This window comes from Hypanus sabinus, chromosome 2 (genome assembly GCF_030144855.1).
Source record: "Hypanus sabinus isolate sHypSab1 chromosome 2, sHypSab1.hap1, whole genome shotgun sequence".
In the NCBI taxonomy this organism is placed as follows: domain Eukaryota; kingdom Metazoa; phylum Chordata; class Chondrichthyes; order Myliobatiformes; family Dasyatidae; genus Hypanus; species Hypanus sabinus.
Window position 1 is genome coordinate 167,619,156 of NC_082707.1, and position 19,511 is coordinate 167,638,666.

The following is a 19,511-nucleotide window of genomic DNA, read 5'->3' on the forward strand; positions in this document are numbered from 1 at the left end:
AAAATAGCATCACATTTTCCAAACAGAGCAGGCTAGATTTTGCAAACTTATGCTAGAATTGGGTAAGGAATTCCAAATATCCATTTCATAGTATTTTTCACTTTGTGAGGAAAGTTTTTTGTGACTATGTCTAAGAGAATGAATCAACATCAACTGCCCACCTCTAATTGTCACAACAAAATACCGAATCTTACAATCCTTTTGGGAAAGACATTCCTAGAATACTGTAGGTAAAGGAGTTCCAGGATTTATACCCTATGATGTTGAAGGACCATTACAGACCAGACTGATGTACAATCCTATAGGGAACCTAAAGGTAATGGTGCTCCAAAATGTCCTTCTTTCTGGCAAGTGCTAGGGATTCGACATGTGCCGTTGGAATTCAGATCTACTCAGACCTGAATAACAATCAGTGACCAAGTCACATGTGGAAGGGTACCTGGTCATCTTTAAGCTGCCATCAAATATGAAATCAAAGCTCAGTATGACTTTATGCTTTCTGCTGAGGAAGGTTACCAATAAATTGTTAGAAAGCTTTATGTTATTCAACTTAATACTTTGTTTATTATTATGCCTCCTGTCTCTGGTGCCACACATAGATCAAGATAAGCTAATTGTTGTGTATGTAATATTTCATTAATACTTGAGTAATCTTGTGTTTATAATGGTTGATTAAGCATTCTTGTTCATTTAAATAATTCATTACGGGTTATATGTATAAATACGTGAATTGCATATGTCATCACTCTTCCACGTGATATGTGTGCACCTCACTTAAAGTAAGCTTGAAGTAAGACACACGGTTTGAACTCCTGTGTCTTCCTTTTGAATTAGTTTAAAGTTTTGAAATTACAAAACCTAAGAATAGCGATGGGGTATTTTTAGAATGAACCTGAGAACCTGTTGAAGCTTAACGAGAAACCTGAACTAAAAACAAATGCAGCGAGAGACAGTCAAGTAACAAAATGAAGTACAGAATCTGTTCTTTGAAGGGAAGACGCAATTGAATTTTTAGAATTTTTTTTAAAAAGTCAGAAATCAAAAGGATTTACAGGTACCTGGTGATAATAATCATTAAGAAAAAGAGCAGAAATGACTGGCTACATCAGAAAGATAGATATGTTTGATTACACAAAAGATAGCTGGATTTTATATACTGAGCAAATTGAACAGAATCTTGAAGCAAATGAAATAGCCAATGAGAAACAAGTACCAATTTTGTTGAGTGCATTGGGTTTGCTTCAAAATTTAATTGCTCCAACCAATCCAGCAGAAATGAGCTTTGCTGATATCGTGAACTTTTAATGCAGGAACATTTAGAATTGAAGCCATTATTGACTGCAGGTTTCATAAACGGAATCAAAAGGAAGGGGAGTCCATTTCAGCATATGTGGCTGAATTCAAGAGAGTGAGCATTGTCAGTTTGGTAATGGGCTTAATGATATAGTAAGAGATCATTTAGTTTGTGGAATCTTATAAGCATTCAAAAACAGTTGCCAACTGAAGCGCAGCTTACATTTTTTTAAAAAGTTGAAATTACTGTTCCTTTGGAAACCACAGACAGACACAATTGAGTTGCAGTCAGGAATGAAAATGAGCATGAACAAAATTGCAACGTCTGAGCAGAAACCAGCCTGGCCAAATAAATTGTGTCACCGTTGTGGCAGGGGCTCACATACACCAGACCAATGCAGGTTTAAAAGCAGAACTTGCAAAAAATGCAGCAAAGTAGGTCACGCACAAAAAGCGTGCCTGGCAGACAAAATTAAGTGGATTGTACAGAGAAGAGAAAAAGATTTTAAAAAAAGGAAAGTTCAATTTCAAAAAGAGCACCAATCTGCACGATGTTGATGGAAACCTGATGATGGTGTGAGTAACACAGGACTGTGTAGCCGTGAGATTTACAGTAGACAAGCAATATGGCTAACATCAGAAGTAATGGCAACTGAATTAAAATTGAATTGGACACTGGTTCAGCTGTTTCAGTAATTCCACAAAATGAGCTTGAATGGCATTTCAAAGATACTGAACTGAAGCCTGCAGATATCCAACTAAGAGCTTATACAGGAGAAAGGATGACTTCTGTGGGAACTTTATTAGTTATAGTGAAATAGAACAACCAGCAAACCACATTATGCTTGTATCTGGTAAAAACTGAAGGACCTGCATTGTAGGGCTGTGTTTGGCAGAGATGATTGGAGATCCATCCACCATTTGCATGCCACATCCCCTGCAACAGAGTCAACTGAAAGCAAAATAGGAAAGGTGCTGGATGATACCACTGCAGTGCTCAAGGATGGCATTGGAAAACTCATGCATATCAAGGCTAAAATGGTGTTAAAGGAAAAAGCAGCACCCAAGTTTTACAAAGCTTGTCCAGTTCCTTATACCATCCGTGATAAAGTAGTCAGTAAGCTAGATTGCATGGAGGCTGAAAGATTTCTTTTCAAGGTTGACTGGAGCACACGGGCATTGCCAGTGATCTCAGTAGCCAAGAAGGATGGGCCTGTCAGGATCTGTGGTGACTTTCAGGCCACCACGCGCCCAGTACTGAAAGTAGATCAATGTGAAATGTAAATGTAAGTATGGGTTAAACACTGAGTTGCATGCGAGCAGAATTTCAGACATACCTGAAAAACAACATTAGCATAAAAAGGGTGCTAAGAGGGGAAGTGTTGAAATTGTGGCTTCTATCAAACATATCAGAGAGGGGCTGCTTGGGTGAGGCCAGAAAAAACACAGGATGTAAACAAATTTCTCTGGAAATAAGTGTAGTTGTTCTTTATCCACTCATTCACAAGATGTGGCTGTTTCTGTCTCAGCCAGCAGTTACTGCTCTTCTTAAATTGCCGCTGAACTGCAATGCTTGTTGGATTATTTGGAAGGGCAGCTAAGAGTCAGTGAGTGTGACAATGAATAATAGGAATGGCTTCTGATCTATATAGAGATCTGTTAGTTGGGTCAACAGAGTCAGAGTACTGTGATGCAGTTAGCAGCAAATGATTATGGACGGTAAACACAGGAACTTGACCATAAGTTCTGCATTACAAATTCAGTTTTAAATTGTCCCATTGAAAAAAGTGATAGTCATTTTCAAAGCAGGGTAATGGAACGCAATGTGAGAAATCTCCATTTGTTTGAGATAAGCAATTAAAATTAATGAACAGTACTTGTACAATATTATGAGTTCCATTTATTACTTGAAGGTATTTGTTGCAATCATGTTTTTCAGTACAGAGAGCGGACTGTGTGCAAAAGCAGCTAACATGAAATATGAGAACAGGTGAACAGTTACAGGTGTTAGACTCTGGAAGTACATCTTCCTTTTCTTTGAATTGTACCATGGAATGTTGATAACTCACCTGCCCTAAATAGACTTCAGTTTAACCTCTTCCTGCCTCCTGTGAAGCACATCAGAACATGCTTCCAAATGAGTCTACCAGATCCATAAAGCATTGGGAGTAGTTCCTCTCCAGGAGTGTAGATTATCTGAAAGACCAAATACTCATTATTAATACAGGTTATTAAAAATATCACGGACATTTCATCAGACAGCTACTCATTTATCAGAGCAGACTTTCAGGCTCAGAAAGATTATGAATGTAAACAAGCACAAAATATAAAAAGAGTAATAAATGTTTTTATTATTATATCGAACAGAAAAGTATGGCTGAAGTGAATGTAAGTTCTTTGGAAGATGAGAAGGGGAATTAATATTAGGTAATGTGGAAATGGCCATAGCTTTGAACAACTATCTTGAGTTGATCTTCACGGTGGAGGACATGTCTAAGAAACCACAGAGAGATGTTATGGCTGTGATGGGAGCAAAATGGTGGGCCTAAAGGTAGACAATATCCCTGGTTCTGATGGGATGTCTCCAGGATACTGAAAGAAATGGCAAAAGTTATAGTAGATTTGTTTGTGATAACTTAACAAAATTCTCTGGACTCTGGCAAGATCTCAGTGTTAGACAGTGGATGTCACGCTACTGTTTAAAAACAGATGTAGGCAAAAGGCAGGTAACTGTAGGCCAGTTAGCTTAACATCTGTAGTCGGGAAAATACTTTAAACAATCATCATGGAAGAAATAATGAGATATTTCTCACAGTTTTCCGAAATATTGGAAAAAGTATTTGTAAGAAGGTTAAATGATTTTATAACAAACATAATATACTCTGTGAACAGCAATATGGTTTCAGAAAAAAACAGAACCGCTACAATAGCATTAATAGATTTTGTAGAAGAAATATCAACCGTTATAGAAAGAAATTAATACACAGTGGGAATATTCCTTGATCTAAAAAAAGCATTTGACACCATTGACCAGAAACTATAATTAACAAAATTAGAAAGATATGGTATTGGAGCGGTAGCACACGACTGGTTAAGTAGTTATTTGGCAGACAGGTATCAGTATGCACATATAAACAAATAAAATTCAAAACTTTTGAGGTTAACTTGTGGGGTTCCACAAGGTTCAGTGCTTGGTCCATTGCTGTTCATTTTGTATATAAACTATATATGTATGGTCTCTCAGACATTAAAATGTTTATTATTCGCTGATGATACAGCTATATTTTGTAGTAGGGAACATCTGAAACAACTCTTGGATACAGTGAAGAAAGAACAAAGAACAATACAGCACAGTACAGGCCATTTGGCCCACAATGTTGCGCTGACCCTTAAACCCTGCCTCCCATATAACCCCCCACCTTAAATTCCTCCATATACCTGTCTAGTATCTCCTAAATTTCACTATTGTATCTGCCTCCACCACTGACTCAGGCAGTGCATTCCACACGCCAACCACTCTTTGAGTAAAAAACCTTCCTCTAATATCCCCCTTGAACTTCCCACCCCTTACCTTAAAGCCATGTCCTCTTGTACTGAGCAGTGGTGCCCTGGGGAAGAGGCGCTGGCTGTCCGCTCAATTTATTCATCTTAATATCTTGTATACCTCTATCATGTCTCCTCTCATCCTCCTTCTCTCCAGAGAGTAAAGCCCTAGCTCCCTTAATCTCTGATCATAATGGATACTCTCTAAACCAGGCAGCATCCTGGTAAATCTCCTCTGTACCCTTTCCAATGCTTCCACATCCTTCCTATAGTGAGGCGATACAGTACTCCAAGTGTGGCCTAACCAGAATTTTATAGAGCTCCATCATTACCCCATGACTCTTAAACTCTATCCCTGCACTTATGAAAACTAACACTCCATAAGCTTTAACTACCCTATCTACTGGTGAAGCAACTTTCAGGGATCTGTGGACAGGTACCCCCAGATCCCTGTGCTCCTCCACACACCCAAGTATCCTGCCATTTACTTTGTACTGAAAATTATAAAGAAATGGCTTGAAACTGACAAATTATCACTGAATCTAAGTAAAACTAAATTCATAATATTTGCAAACTGTGTACCAAACTCAATTAGTAAATTTAGAATAAATGATGTTGAAATTGATAAGATATCTGAAACAAAATTTTTAGGAGTGATAATAGATAGTAAATTAAGCTGGATAAGAACAAATTTAAAAATTCATTGTATTTCAGTCAGAGGGATGAATCTATGGAACAGTCGTAGTGAGAATTTCAAAACATGCACCACACTTAACAAGTTTAAAAAATTATTTAATGAACAAATATAAAATACATGATTTAAAATGAATGGGAGTAATGTAAATAAATGATGTTTGGAATTGGATTTTGTGTTAAAAGATTATGAATTTTTTTTTGTTTTGATGTGATGATTGATGCCAAATATGTTGCTGTGTAAGTACGAGGCTGTAAGTACAGCCTAATAAGCTGTAGCTTCAGCCTACACCCTTTCCGTCTGTTTTAAAGAATACCTATTTTTCGTGTTGTAATTTTGTCCTATGAAATCATCGTTGTAAATGATGCTTTGTGTTATGTTTATACTGACTGAAATAAATTAATTTCATTCATTCAAATGGTTCCAACAGACACAGACACAGCATGTATTCAAAGTTCAAAGTAAATTGATTATCAAGGTACACACAGTATATGTCACACAAACTACACACAAAGACAAACAACCAAGGTACTAAAGAAGACAAACCCTGCAATACAAAATATAATAAAAATAAATAAATAATACTAAGTCCCTGAAAGTGAGTCCATAGGATTATGGAATCAGTTCAGAGTTGAAGTGAGTGAACTGGTTCAAGAGCCTAATGATTGAAGGGTAATAACTGTTGCTGAATCTATTGATGTGGGACCTATGGCGCATGAATGTCCTTCCCGATGGCAACAGCAAAAACAAAGCATGGCCTGGATGATGGGGGGGTCCTTGGTGATGGGTGCTGCTTTCTTGTGGCAACGCTCCTTGTAGATGTGCTCAGAGGTGGGGAGGGCTTTCCCCGATGGACTGGGCATGAAGAGCATGTCTTGTCTGACAAACATACTTGAGCTTTTTGAGGATGTAATCAGCACAGTGGATAGAGGGGAAGAGGTGGATGTTGTGTATTAGATTTCCAGAAGGCGTTCGATAAGGTGCTGCATAAAAGACTTGTCTATAGGATAAGGATGAAAGGAACTGAGGTTAATATATTATTACGGATCGAGGATAGCAGAGAGTTGGGAAAAAATTGGTGTTTCTCTGGTTGGCAGCCAGTGGTGTGTAGATTGTTGCAGGGGTCAGTACTGGGCCCACAACTGTTCATGATATTCATTAACAATTTGGAAGTGGGGAGCAAACGCAGCTTATCTAAATTTGCTGACGACACTAAGTTACCTGGAAAAGCAAATCATGCAGAGAATGCACAGAGAGGCATAAATAGATTAAGTAAGTACGATGTTGGTAAATGCAAGGTCATCCACATTGGAAGGAAAAATAGAAAATCAGATTATTATTTAAATAGTGAAAGATTGTGGCATGCTGTTATTGTCATGGTCCCTTCTGGCAATCCCCCACCTGGCTATTTACCTCAGGAATTGGGCCTCAGTCCCCTCGTTTAGTTTCCAATCATTCCCAGGTTCCACTAACTACACACACCTGCTTTCCATCAGCAAATGCAGGATTAAAAGCTCTGTGATCACAACAAGGAGCTGCCAGTTCGTTGGTCGACTCCGGTGTGAGTAACCTTGTTTCATGGTTCTTAGGACTGCCAGTTCTAAGTCTAGCATTGCTCCTGGATACCGATTCCATGCTCGCTACGTCAATAATGTCTCCCGACTCTGCCTCCGCGCCCGTGTTCTGCACTTGGGTTTGTCCACCGCCTTGCTCGTGTAACAGAACGAACTGGCCATAATGAACCCAGCGGACACAGATCCTGTACAACAGGCCCTTGCCAGTCAGGGCCTACTGTGTGCCCACGACCAACTACTTAGGGAGGTCATGGAAAACCTTCGGACGCTGTCCACAACTGTCTGGTAAGGATGCCGCTAAGTGCTTCCTGACTCTTTGTCAGGGTTCATGAAGGTGGAGAAATGTGAGTTCCATGTTCCTTCGGTCAGCTTTCTGGGTTATATCATCGAGAGCGGGCAGGTAAGAGCAGACCCCAAGAAGATCTGGGCAGTGGAAGAATGGCCTAGGCCCACGACCTGCAAACAACTTCAACGATTCCTGGGGTTTGCACATTTCTACTGCCAATTTATGAGACTACAGTAGAGTGGTGGCCTCACTTACCCAGTTTACATCACCTACTACCCCCTTCTGTTGGGACTCCAAAGCTGACTCGGCGTTCAGCGACCTGAAGAGGTGGTTCACCACCGCTCCCATCCGGACCCAGCCCGTCAATTCATTGTTGAGGTGGATGCTTCTGACTCTGGGATATGAGCAGTCCTGTCCCAGTGATCAAGTTAGGACAAAAAGCTTCACCCCTGCGCTTTCTATTCTCACCGACTGTGCCTCGCCAAGCGGAATTAAGATGTGGGGAATCGGGAACTCCTGATGGTCAAACTAGCATTGGAAGAATGGATGCACTGGCTGGAGGGGGCTGAACAACCATTTGTGGTATGGACTGATCATAAAAACCTGGGGTTTGAAATCCCACTAGGCCCATTGGGCATCATTTTTTTTTTTGGACGGTTCAAGTTTTCCCTCACATATGGTCTGGGGTCCAAGAACGGGAAGCCGGACGCGCTCTCCCGCCAATACGACTCCAAGGAGGACACTTCCAGCCCAGGGACTATCCTCTCACCGTCCTGCGTGGTTGCCACCCTCACTTGGGAGATCAAATCGAAGGTAAAAGAGGCCCAGTGGGATGACCCCGACCCCGGCCCGTATGTGCCCGTTTCCGTTAGGCCTCAAGTTCTCCAATGGGGGCACACGTCCTGGTTCGCCTGCCACCCTGGGAGTGATCAGACCCTAGCGCTTCTGGAAAAACACTTCTGGTGGCCGACCATGGAGGCGGATACCAGTTCCTATGTCCTATGTCTTGGCATGTTCCATCTGTGCCTGGGGAAAAGCCTCCCATCAGCCACCTTCAGGTTTACTTCATCCTCTATCTGTCCCTGGTCGTCCCTGGTCACACATCACCCTAGACTTCAACACCGGTCTACCCACTTTGCATGGGAAAACCACCGTACTCACCGTGGTAGACCGGTTCTCCAAGGTTGTTCACTTTGTAGTCCTCCCTAAACTCCCTTCCTCTCAAGAAACCACAGATCTTCTCATCCGCCACATCTTCTGTCTCCACAGAATCCCTGCAGACATCGTCTCCAATCCTGGTCCCCAGTTTATCTCACAGGTATGGAAGGCCTTCTGTCAAGCCTTAGGTGCATCGGTCAGCTTCCACCCCCAGACGGACGGTCAGACGAAACGGGTCAACCAAGACTTGGAGGCGATGCTACATTGTGTAACGGCAAACAACCCATCGACCTGGAGTGACCACCTCCCGTGGGTTGAGTATGCCGATGACTCTCTGGTGAGCTCTGCCATTGGAAGGTCTCCATTCCAGTGTTCCTTGGGGTACCAAACCGCACTGTTCCCCACGCAAGAAAATGAGATTGCGGTACTGTTGGTTCAGGACCATATAGATTGGTGCCTTAAGGTTTGGAAGCAGACATGATCGGCCCTACTCAGATCAGCAAACGCAATAAGAAGACGGCTGACCGACACCGGACTCCGGCACCTGAGTACCAACCAGGGCAGATGGTGTGACTTGCATCCAAGGACCTCAATTGGACCTCAATCTCCTCGTTTAGTTTCCAATCATTCCCAGGTTCCACTAACTACACACACCCGCTTTCCATCAACAAATGCAGAAAATAAGCAGGCAGACTATTATTTAAATGGAGAGAGAATTCAAAGTTCTGAGATGCAATGGGATTTGGGAGTTCTGTTGCAAGATACCCTTAAAGTTACCCTCCAGGTTGAGTTGGAGGTGAAGAAGGTGAATGCAATGTTGGCATTCATTTCTAGAGGAATAGAGTATAGGAGCAGGGATGTGATGTTGAGGCTCTGTAAGGCACTGATAAGACCTCACTTGGAATACTGTGTGCAGTTTTGGACTCCCTATTTAAGAAAGGATATGCTGACATTGGAGAGGGTTCAGAGAAGATTCACTAGAATGATTCCGGGAATGAGAGGATTAACATATGAGGAACGTTTGACCGCTCTTGGACTGTACTCCTTGGAGTTTAGAAGAATGAGGGGGGACCTCCTAGAAACATTTCAAATGTTGAAAGGCATGGACAGAGAGGATGTGGCAAAGTTGTTTCCCATGGTGGGGGAGTCTAGTACGCGAGGACATGACTTGAGGATTGCAGGGCGCCCATTCAGAACAGAGATGAGAAAATTTTTTTTAGCCAGAGGGTGGTGAATCTGTGGAATTTGTTGCCACGGGCGGCAGTGGAGGCCAAGTCATTGGGTGTATTTAAAGCAGAGATTGATAGGTATCTGAGTAGCCAGGGCTTCAAAGGTTATGGTGAGAAGGCAGGGTAATGGGACTAAAGGGAAGATTGGATCAGCTCATGATGAAATGGCAGAGCAGACTCGATGGGCCGAATGGCTGACTTGTGCTCCTTTGTCTTATGGTCTTATGATAAAAACCCTGTGATCACAACAAGGAGTTGGTTGACTCCGGTGTGAGTAACCTCATTTCATGGCTCTTAGGACTGCCAGTTCTAAGTCTGGCATCACTCCTGGATACCGATTCCATGCTCGCTACGTCAAGAACACCTCCCGACTCTGCCTCCGCGCCTGTGTTCTGTACTTGGGTTCGTCTACCACCTCGCTCGTGTAACAGTTATTTAGAAGGACTTGGGGTGCTTGTGCATGAATCACAAAAGATTAGGTTGCAGGTGCAACAGGTTATCAGGAAGACAAATGGAATGCTGACCTTCATTGCTAGAGAGATTGAATTTTAAAAGCAGGGAGATTATGATGCAACAGATGAGGCTGCACCTGGACAACAGTGTACTGTTTTGGTATCCTTACTTGAGTAAAGATATACAGGCTTTGGAGGAAGTGCAGAGGAGGTTTATAAGATTGATTCTGGAGATGAGGAGTTACCCTTGAGGAGAGATTGGGACACCTAGGCCTATACTCACTGGAACTCTGAAGAATAAGAGGGGATTTTAAAGAAACATAGAGAATTATGAAAAGGATAGATAAGTTAGAGACAGGGAAGTTATTTCCACTGATAAAGTAAAACTACGGGACATTGCCTCAAGATCAGAGGAATAGATTTAGGATGGGGATGAGGAGAAATTGGATTCCCCCCTCTCTACCACCAGAGAGTAGTGAACCTTTAGAATTCTCTGCCCAGAGAAGCAGTAGAAGTGATCTTGTTAAGTATACTTAAGAAACAAGTAGCTAGATTTTTGTATAGCAGGGGAATTATGAGTTATGGAGGGGGAAAGTCTGTTGCCAGATCAGCCATGATCATATTTAATGGTGGAACAGGCTCAATTAGCCAGATAGCCTATTCCTGCAGCTATTTCTTATGTTCTCATGTTATTATGCTCAGGGTCCAGAATAAAAAAATGTTTTGCTCCATTCAGAATTATAAATTTCTTAATTTCTCCTACTGTTTCTATTCTGATCACTTGCAGATGACAGGAAGTTGGAACGGGTGTTGAATGCGTTGATAAAACAATGCCTTTACTATTGGTAGCTCATTAGGCATGTAGCACATTATTTGACCAGAGTCAAGACAAGGACATTTGAAGTGTAATATTTCTAATGTACAATAAATGAACTGAAGCTGAATACTTTCATGCAACTTTACAATTATTTTCATTATGTTCTCTCATTGCCCTCTCATTATCTGGGGGCATTTCAGTCAATTAGGCTTTTCTCCCCAAGTAGAATCATAGTTGCATTCCGATTCTGTCAGTGCCAGATTCCTACATTTCAACAGTTCCAATTATTTATCCCTTTAACTCCACAGTGCCTGCCCCATAATCCTCTGAATCCCCATGGTTTTTCCACATGGTTATTTCAATGGTGCCGATGATGGGCCTACGAGAAGAATATATGAAGAAGATGGAAGTCTAAAATACGAGGAGTGATCGATAAGTTCATGGCCTAAGGCAGAAGGAGTAAATTTTGGAAAACATAGCACATTTATTTTTTCTATATTCACACACTTAGTCCAGTGGTCGTGGAGCATACGGATCCCTTCTGTGCAGCCTCTTGGACCTTCAGAACTGGTCCACAGCATGGGGTGATTGATAAGTTCATGGCCTACAGTAGGAGATGAGTTATTAACTTCAAATTTCCTGCATTTTCACTCAAAGAGTTGAACTGCATGTGTGTGTAAGGACAGCTGTATAACTCATCTCCTTCTACTGTAGGCCACAAACTTATCAATCACCCCGCTGTGGACCACTTCTACAAAGAAGGGATCCGTATGCTCCACAACCGCTGGACTAGGTGTGTACATGTAGGAGGGGACTATGTTGAAAAATAAATGTGCGAGGTTTTCTAAAATTGAGTCCTTCTGCCTTAGGCCACAAACTTATCAATCACCCCTTGTAGAAACTTAAAATGCTGGAAATACTCAATACATCTGTTGGAAGAGAAATATAGTTAATATTTCAGGTTTAAGTGGAAGAGGACTACATGGATAGGAATAACAGAAAAAGAGTAATTATGGATATATTCTTTTTGGCTGCACTTGCACAGCAACAACACATATTTGACTAGAGGAAATCCTCATCTTCTGCCATTTCATCACCAATTTCTAATAAATATTTCTAATAAAACAGCTGTAGCTATTTATTGCAATGTTTGTGAGTTCACCCAATTCTTCAGCCTGCAGAATCTGAACAGCAGCAGTTCATTTTCTAGATGTAGCAGGTTTCTTTAGCTTTGTGTTTATTTCATTCAAATTTTCTCAGTTATAATAATGTTGAAAGAACAAAGAAAGCATGAAAGAGCAGAAAGGAGTAAAATTATTCCTAAATCCAATTCCTATGCAAATTTATAAATTATCACTACAAACGTTTTCCTTCTCCATGAGGAAATACTTTCTGGATTACAGCTAATATCATAAGTATGTAGATCTGTGAGCAAAGCTCTATAAAGGTTGAATTATAAATTCTTCTAGATTTGGTATTTTAATTAGCTTTCTGTATGACCGTGACTAGACTTCAGTTGTAATATACTTGTTATAATCGTGTAAAATACGATGCAGGTTGTCTCTTCCTCCAAAAACCTCCAGCTGCGTTAGGGTTAAGCAGTATGATGTGCCTGCTACACCCCCTTGTGAGCACATTTACTAACACCTTAAGCATGGAACCAAGATAATAGCTATCAATGGTTTCTGGTGAATGCACTGCAACTCCATGCAATGGTGTAGATAGAAATGCTCACTTTGAGCCTACGTACAGAAAGATTGGGGATCTAGCTGCATTATTGTATAATTATTATAAACTGCTGGAAATGACTGCAATTGCAGAAGAAGCTATTGAGTCTAAGTATGAAATGATGGCTGTGGGAGGCCAAAAGGCAAGTAAATCTGACAAGATGTGTAACAGTGAATTGTTCTGTGGGCGTGGGCTGCTCTAGTTATTTGCGTATGGGAGGCTGCAGGCCTATCTGATTCAGAGAGCATAGTGGTTAGCACAACACTATTACAGCTTGTGGCGTTGGGGTTTAGAGTTCAATACTGGTGTCCCCTGTAAGGAGTCTCTGTCACCCTCCCTGTGGAATGTGGTTTTCTCCAGGTACTCCAGTTTTCTCCTGACCAGGTAGGTCAATGGTCATTGTAAATCGTCCCGTGATTAGGTTAGGGTTGAATCGGGGTTGCTGGGCAGGGCAGCACAAAGGCTCAGAAAGGCCTGTTCTGCGCTGTATCACTAAATAAAATAGCTTCAATGTTTCTTTCAGTTATTTCCACTGGTTTTTCTGTGAGAATAAAATCACCTAAAGCATTTTCTGAAGCACGTCCAGCTCTTGAAACCATTGCACATATTGTGAAAACAAGACTCAAGTGCTCAATCACATATTGGCTCAAACATTTAGAAAAGCCGGAGCTACAAAAGTAACAAATAATATTTTAGCACATCTGGTAAGATGCCAGCTATCAAGATAATTTCCTCGTGACCATTATTGATTTTAATTTTGTGGGTATAATGGCTTACATCTGGGATTAAGCTGTTGTGTTTTTGCCAAGTGATTCTAGTACATTGAATAGAAGCATTGTTAATCAGATGATCAGTGAGTAGATACAGTGACGACTTCTTTCATTATTTTACTGATGATTGGGTGAAGCCAATATTCTGGTTTATTACCAAGAAACTGGATCTATCAGTACATGATTTTTATGTGCACAAATCAGGCGTTGCATATTACATCCATTGCTGCCATTAACTGGACCATTTGCAGTACAATACATTATGCTGCTTATTGTATTTGTGTCTATGTTAATGGATGCCCCGTTGACTTTACTGACTTAATTATGTGGATTCAGACTGCGCAAATACCTTCCAGAGAGCTGAGCGGCTATTCGTGAGTGTTTTCTCCAACACTTAACTGCTGCAATATCCATTCACTGGGCCCCTGACTGGCAGATATCAATTGTAATGTGAGCGATGGGCCTAACAGGGTGAGCTGGAGTTCTTGAATTGGTGATCTATACCACCCTGTATGGTCAAGCATTTCCACTGTCCTCAAGGATATAACATCCTACTCGGACCTGACCTTACATCGGCAAATCAGTATTGTTATGCAAACCTAACGGTTCATCCGGTCACAAATGAAAGTGTGTGCCTCTGGGTGCACGCCGCTATGGCAACCAATTATGGCACAATACTGCTTTGGAGCTAAGCCAAGATGCCAGATTACCCGACCACTTACATCACTGATGGAAATTTAATTAATATTTCCCTTGTTCATCGTTGTCAAAGATGTGTTGTGTGGAACAGATTTTGTATTTGAATAATTATTCACAGGCTCGTTAAAAGGTTCATTTACCACTCGGTTCTAATTCACTATCTCTAAAGTGTGCTATACTTTATATGACAAAACCAATTGCACTTTATCTGACAAGGCTCAGGCGGCAATTTGAGAATTGTGTACAACTCAGTTTCAGAGTTCAAAGTAAAATTATCATCAAAGTACAGAAATGTCACCATATACAACCTGAAGATTTATTTTCTTGTGCGCATTCACAGTAAATAGAAAGAAACGCATTATAAACAATGAAAAATTGTACGCAACAAAGGTGGGCAAACAACTAATGTGCAAAAAAACCAACAAATTGTTCAAATACAAAAATAAAATAATAAAAATCAATAAATTAATAAATAATATTGAGAACATCAGAGGTAGAGTCCTTGAAAATAAGTCCAAAAGTTGTGGAATCAGTGCCGAGCTGGGGTGAATGAAGTTATCCCCACCGGTTCAAGAGCCTGATGGCTGAGGGGTAATAACTGTTCCTGAACCTGGTGGTGTGGGACCCAAGGCTCCTGTTTACTTCCTGATGTCAGCAATGGGAAGAGAGCATGGCCTGAATTGTGTGGGTGCTTGCCGGTGGATGCAGCTTTCCTGCGCACAGTGTTCCCTGTAGATGTGTTCAATGGTGGGGAGGGCTTCAGCCCTGCTCACTACTTTCTGTAGTCTTTTATGTGCAAGGGCAATGGTTTTTCCATATCAGGCTGTGATGCAACCAGTCAGTATACTCTCCACTGAACATCGATAGACACTTGTCAAAGTTTTTGGTGAAATGACAAATCTTTGCTAACTTCTCAGAAAGCTGAGATGCTGCTATGACTTTTTGTAATGGCACCTACATGCTGGACTCGGGATAGATCCTCTGAAAGGAAAACACTGAGAAAATTTAAGGTTGCTCCCCATCTCCACGTCTGATCCCCTGATGAGGACTGGCTCATGAACCTCCAATTTCCTCCTCCCGTAGTCAATAATTAGCACTTTGATTTTGCTGATGTTGTGTGAGAGGTCATTGCTGTGGCAACATTCAGACAGATTTTCACTCTCCACCCTCTATGTTGATTCATCGCCACCTTTTATTTCACCAGCAGCAGCGATGTCATCAGCAAACTTAAATATGGTGTTGGAGCAGTGCTTAGCCTCACAGTCTCAAGTATAAAGCCAACAGAGCAGGGGGCGAAGCGCACAGCCTTGTGGCGCACTTGTGCTGACGGTGACTGTTGTTGCCAAGCGGAACTGACTGGGGTTTGCAAGAAGGAAATTAAAGATCCATTTGCATGAGGAAGGTACTGAGGCCTAGGTCCTGGGGCTCTTTGATTCATTTTGAGGGATGATCGTGTTGAATACAGAGCAGCAGTCAATGAAGTGCATCCTGATGTATGCATTTTCACTGTCCAGATGTTCCACGTTTGAGTGAAGAGCCAATGAAATGGCATCAGCTGTTGACCCATTGCTCCGGTAGGCAAATTGGAGCGGATCCAAGCTGCTTCTCAGGCAGGAGTTGATAAGTTTCATCATCACCCTCTCAAAGCATTTCAGCAAGGGCACCACAGTAGTGTGGCGGTTAGCGTGACATATTACAACTTGGGACGTTGCAGTTCAGAATTCAATCCCAGCATCCTCTGTACGCTCCCTCCCCCCATGGAATATGTGAGTTTCTGCTGTATGCTGAAGTTTCCTCCCACAGTCCAAAGACATAGCTGTTAGTAAGTTAAATGGTCCCTATAAATTAGAACCATAGAACACTACAGCACAGTACAGGCCCTTCAGCCCTCCATGTTGTGCCGACCCATACAATCCTTAAAAAAAGTACTAAACCCATACTACCCCATAACCCTCCATTTTTCTTTCATCCATGTGCCTGTCCAAGAGGTTCTTAAATACCCCTAATGTTTTAGCCTCCACCACCATCCCTGGCAAGTCATTCCAGGCACTCACAACCCTCTGTGTAAAAAAACTTACCCCTGATGTCTCCCCTAAACTTCCCTCCCTTAGTTTTGGACATATGCCCCCTGGTGTTTGCTATTGGTGCCCTGGGAAACAGGTACTGACTATCCACCCTATCTATGCCTCTCATAATCTTGTAGACCTCTATCAAGTCCCCTCTCATTCTTCTATGCTCCAAAGAGAAAAGTCCCAGCTCTGCTAACCTTGCTTCATATGACTTGTTCTCCAAACCAAGCAACATCCTGGTAAATCTCCTCTGCACCCTCTCCATAGCTTCCACATCCTTCCTATAATGAGGTGATCAGAATTGAACACAATACTCTAAGTGCGGTCTCACCAGAGATTTGTAGAGTTGCAACATGACCTCTCTACTCTTGAACTCAATCCCCCTGTTTATGAAGCCTAGCATCCCATAGGCCTTCTTAACTACCCTATCAACCTGTGCATCGACCTTGAGGGACGTATGGATTTGAACCCCAAGTCCCTTTGTACAATTGTCCTTAGATTAGGCTCGGTTTAAAGCTGGGGTTGCTGGTGGCAAAACTCAAAGGGCCAGATGGGCCTATTCCACACAGTAAATAAATAATAAATCACAGTGGGTGTAAGTGCTATTGGACGACAGCAATTGAGGAAGGTTACCACATTCTTCCTGCTTGAAGCAGATGAGTAACTTTGACAGCCGAAGTGAGAAGTTAAAGTTATCGGTGAACACTCCAGCCAGTTGATCAATGCAAGTCTTCAGTACTTGGCCAAGTACACCATCTGGGCCGGACGCTTTCCGTGAGTTCAGCCTCCTGAAGGATGCTCACACGTCAGTCTCAGAGACAGAAATCACAGGGTTGTCAGGGACTATGGGAGTCTATGTAGTTGCCACCATGTTCTGAAGGTCAAAGTGAGCATAAAAGTCATTGAGCTCATCTGGGAACAAAACCTTGTTGTCATGTATGTTGCTTGGTGTCATTTTGCAGGAAGTTATTGCATTCAAGCCCTGCCACAACTGTCAAATATCCTGCTGAGATTCAAGTTTGGCCCAGAATTGTCACTTTGCATGTGAGATGGTTTTAAAGGTTGTACCTGGAACTTCTATATTTCTCTTGATTGCCCTTACAAGAAAAATGTGGAAGCTTTGTAAAGGGTATAGGAGAGGTTCACAAGGATCCTGCTTGAATTAGAAGGTATGAGCTTTAAAGAGAGGTTGGACAAACGTGGGTTGATTTCTCTGGTATGTTGGAGTCTGAGAGAAAACAGAAGTATATGAATTTATGAGAGGTGTAAATAGAGAAGGCAGTCAGAACCTATATCCCAATGTAGAAATGTTAAAGATAACATAAAGAGGATATGATAGTGGCATTTTAGAGGCCTTTAGATAGACTCATGATTATTGAGGGATGTACCTATTCAAATGCCTCTTCAATGTTGCAATTGTACCTGTTCAAACACCCCCTCTGGAAGCTCATTCCAAATACTCACTACTTTCTGTATCAAGAAGTGACTTCTCAGGTCTCTTTTAAATCTCTACTTTCTTATCTTGTATTGGTGTCGTCCTGTTCTGGACTCCCACCCAAATCAGGGCAAAAGGTATGAATGGCCACCTTATCCATAGTCCTCATGATCTTATAAACTTCTGTGAGGTCATCCCTCCTTCTTTTATGCTACAGGGAATAAAGATCCTCTGTGACCAACTTCTCCCCATAACACTAGTCCAGGCAGCATCCTTGTAAATCTCTTCCGCACCTTTTCCAGCTTGACAATGTCTATCCCATAACAAAGTGACCGAAACTATACACAATACTTCAAGTGAGGCTCACCAATGACATTAAGCCGCAACATAATGTCTCTGCTGCTACATTTGGTGCTCTGACTAATAAAGGACAATAGACTAAAAACCAACTTCGTCACCCTGTTCACTTATACGGCCACTTTCACTGGTGCTCCCAAGTCCCTCTGTTCCACTCTTGTCAATGCTTTGTCATTAACTGTATAAGTCTTACCCTCATTTGACTGTCCGTATTACATTACCTCACACTCAACCAAGTTGAAATCCGTTTGCCGTTCTTCAGTTCAACTCTCTAACTGATCGTAGCCTCTTCCTGATTTGTTGTAATCTGCTTCACGGTGAACAAGGCCCCCTAATTTTGTGTCATTTGCAAACTTGTTAATAGTGACATGTATACTCGTATCCAAATCATTTACATAACTAGACTGGCAGGAGGCAAAGAGCGGGAATAAAGGGGACCTTTTCTGGTTAGCTGTTAGTGACTGGTGGTGTTCTGCAGAAGTCAGTATTCGGACCATTTCCTTGCATGTTATATGTCAATGATTTAGGTAACGGAATTGATGGTTTTGAGGCTAAGTTTGTGGATGATACGAAAGTAGGTGAAGGGACAGGCATTGTTGAGGAAGCAGGGAGTCTACAGAAGGACAGACAAGTCGGGGGAATGGACAAAGAAGTGGCAGTTAGTGTAGGGAATAAAGGCATAGACTATTTTCTAAATGAGAAAATTCAAAAATCAGACATGCAAAGGGACTTGGGAATCCTCATGCATGATCCCTTAAAGGTTAACCTGCAGCTTGAGTCGGTGGTGAGGAAAGCAAATGCAATGTTAGCTGTCATTTCAAAAGATCTAAGATATAAAAGCAATGATGCAATGCTGAGACTTTATAAAGCATTGGTCAAACCGCACTTGGAGTATTGTGAGCAACTTTGAGCCTCTTATCTAAGAAAAAATGTGCTGCCATTGGAAACAGCCTAGAGAAAGATTCTGGAAAGATTATGGGGAGGAGGCAGGAGAATGGGGTGGAGAAGGATAATAAATCAGCCATAATGGAATGGTGGAGAAGACTTGATGGGCCAAATAGTCGAATTCTGTTCCTATGCCTTATGGTTATTAACAATGAACAACAGAGGTCCCAACACTGAGTGGGGACCCCACTGATCAGACGTCTTCAGTTGGACCATCAACCATCAATCCCCAGAGGCAATCAAGTCTGGTGACTAAGAAAGTTACAAGAGGTCAAAGTGGAAAACCACCTCACGGGAAAAGTGGCAATCCTCTGCGGACTTCGTTGTTCCGTCTGGCCTGAGAGCTGTGCAAACCTCTCATCCAGGAGCTGACCTTCTCAATAAATGTGAGAGAGCTGATGAAGGGAGGCTGGTAGACATGGTTGATGTGGACATTAGCAAAACTTTTGACAAGGTCCTGCA

The 19,511-nt window shown here is 41.8% G+C and overlaps 1 long non-coding RNA gene across 1 annotated transcript in view; it reads right to left on the reverse strand.

Annotated features, from left to right (window-relative positions):
* The window catches only part of LOC132405618 (uncharacterized), a 55,767-nt gene that overhangs the window by 27,344 nt on the left and 8,912 nt on the right, over positions 1–19,511 (reverse strand). The window contains exon 2 of the long non-coding RNA XR_009515931.1: positions 3,363–3,489. This is a non-coding gene — a long non-coding RNA (uncharacterized LOC132405618). The remainder of the gene's footprint in view (positions 1–3,362; positions 3,490–19,511) is intronic.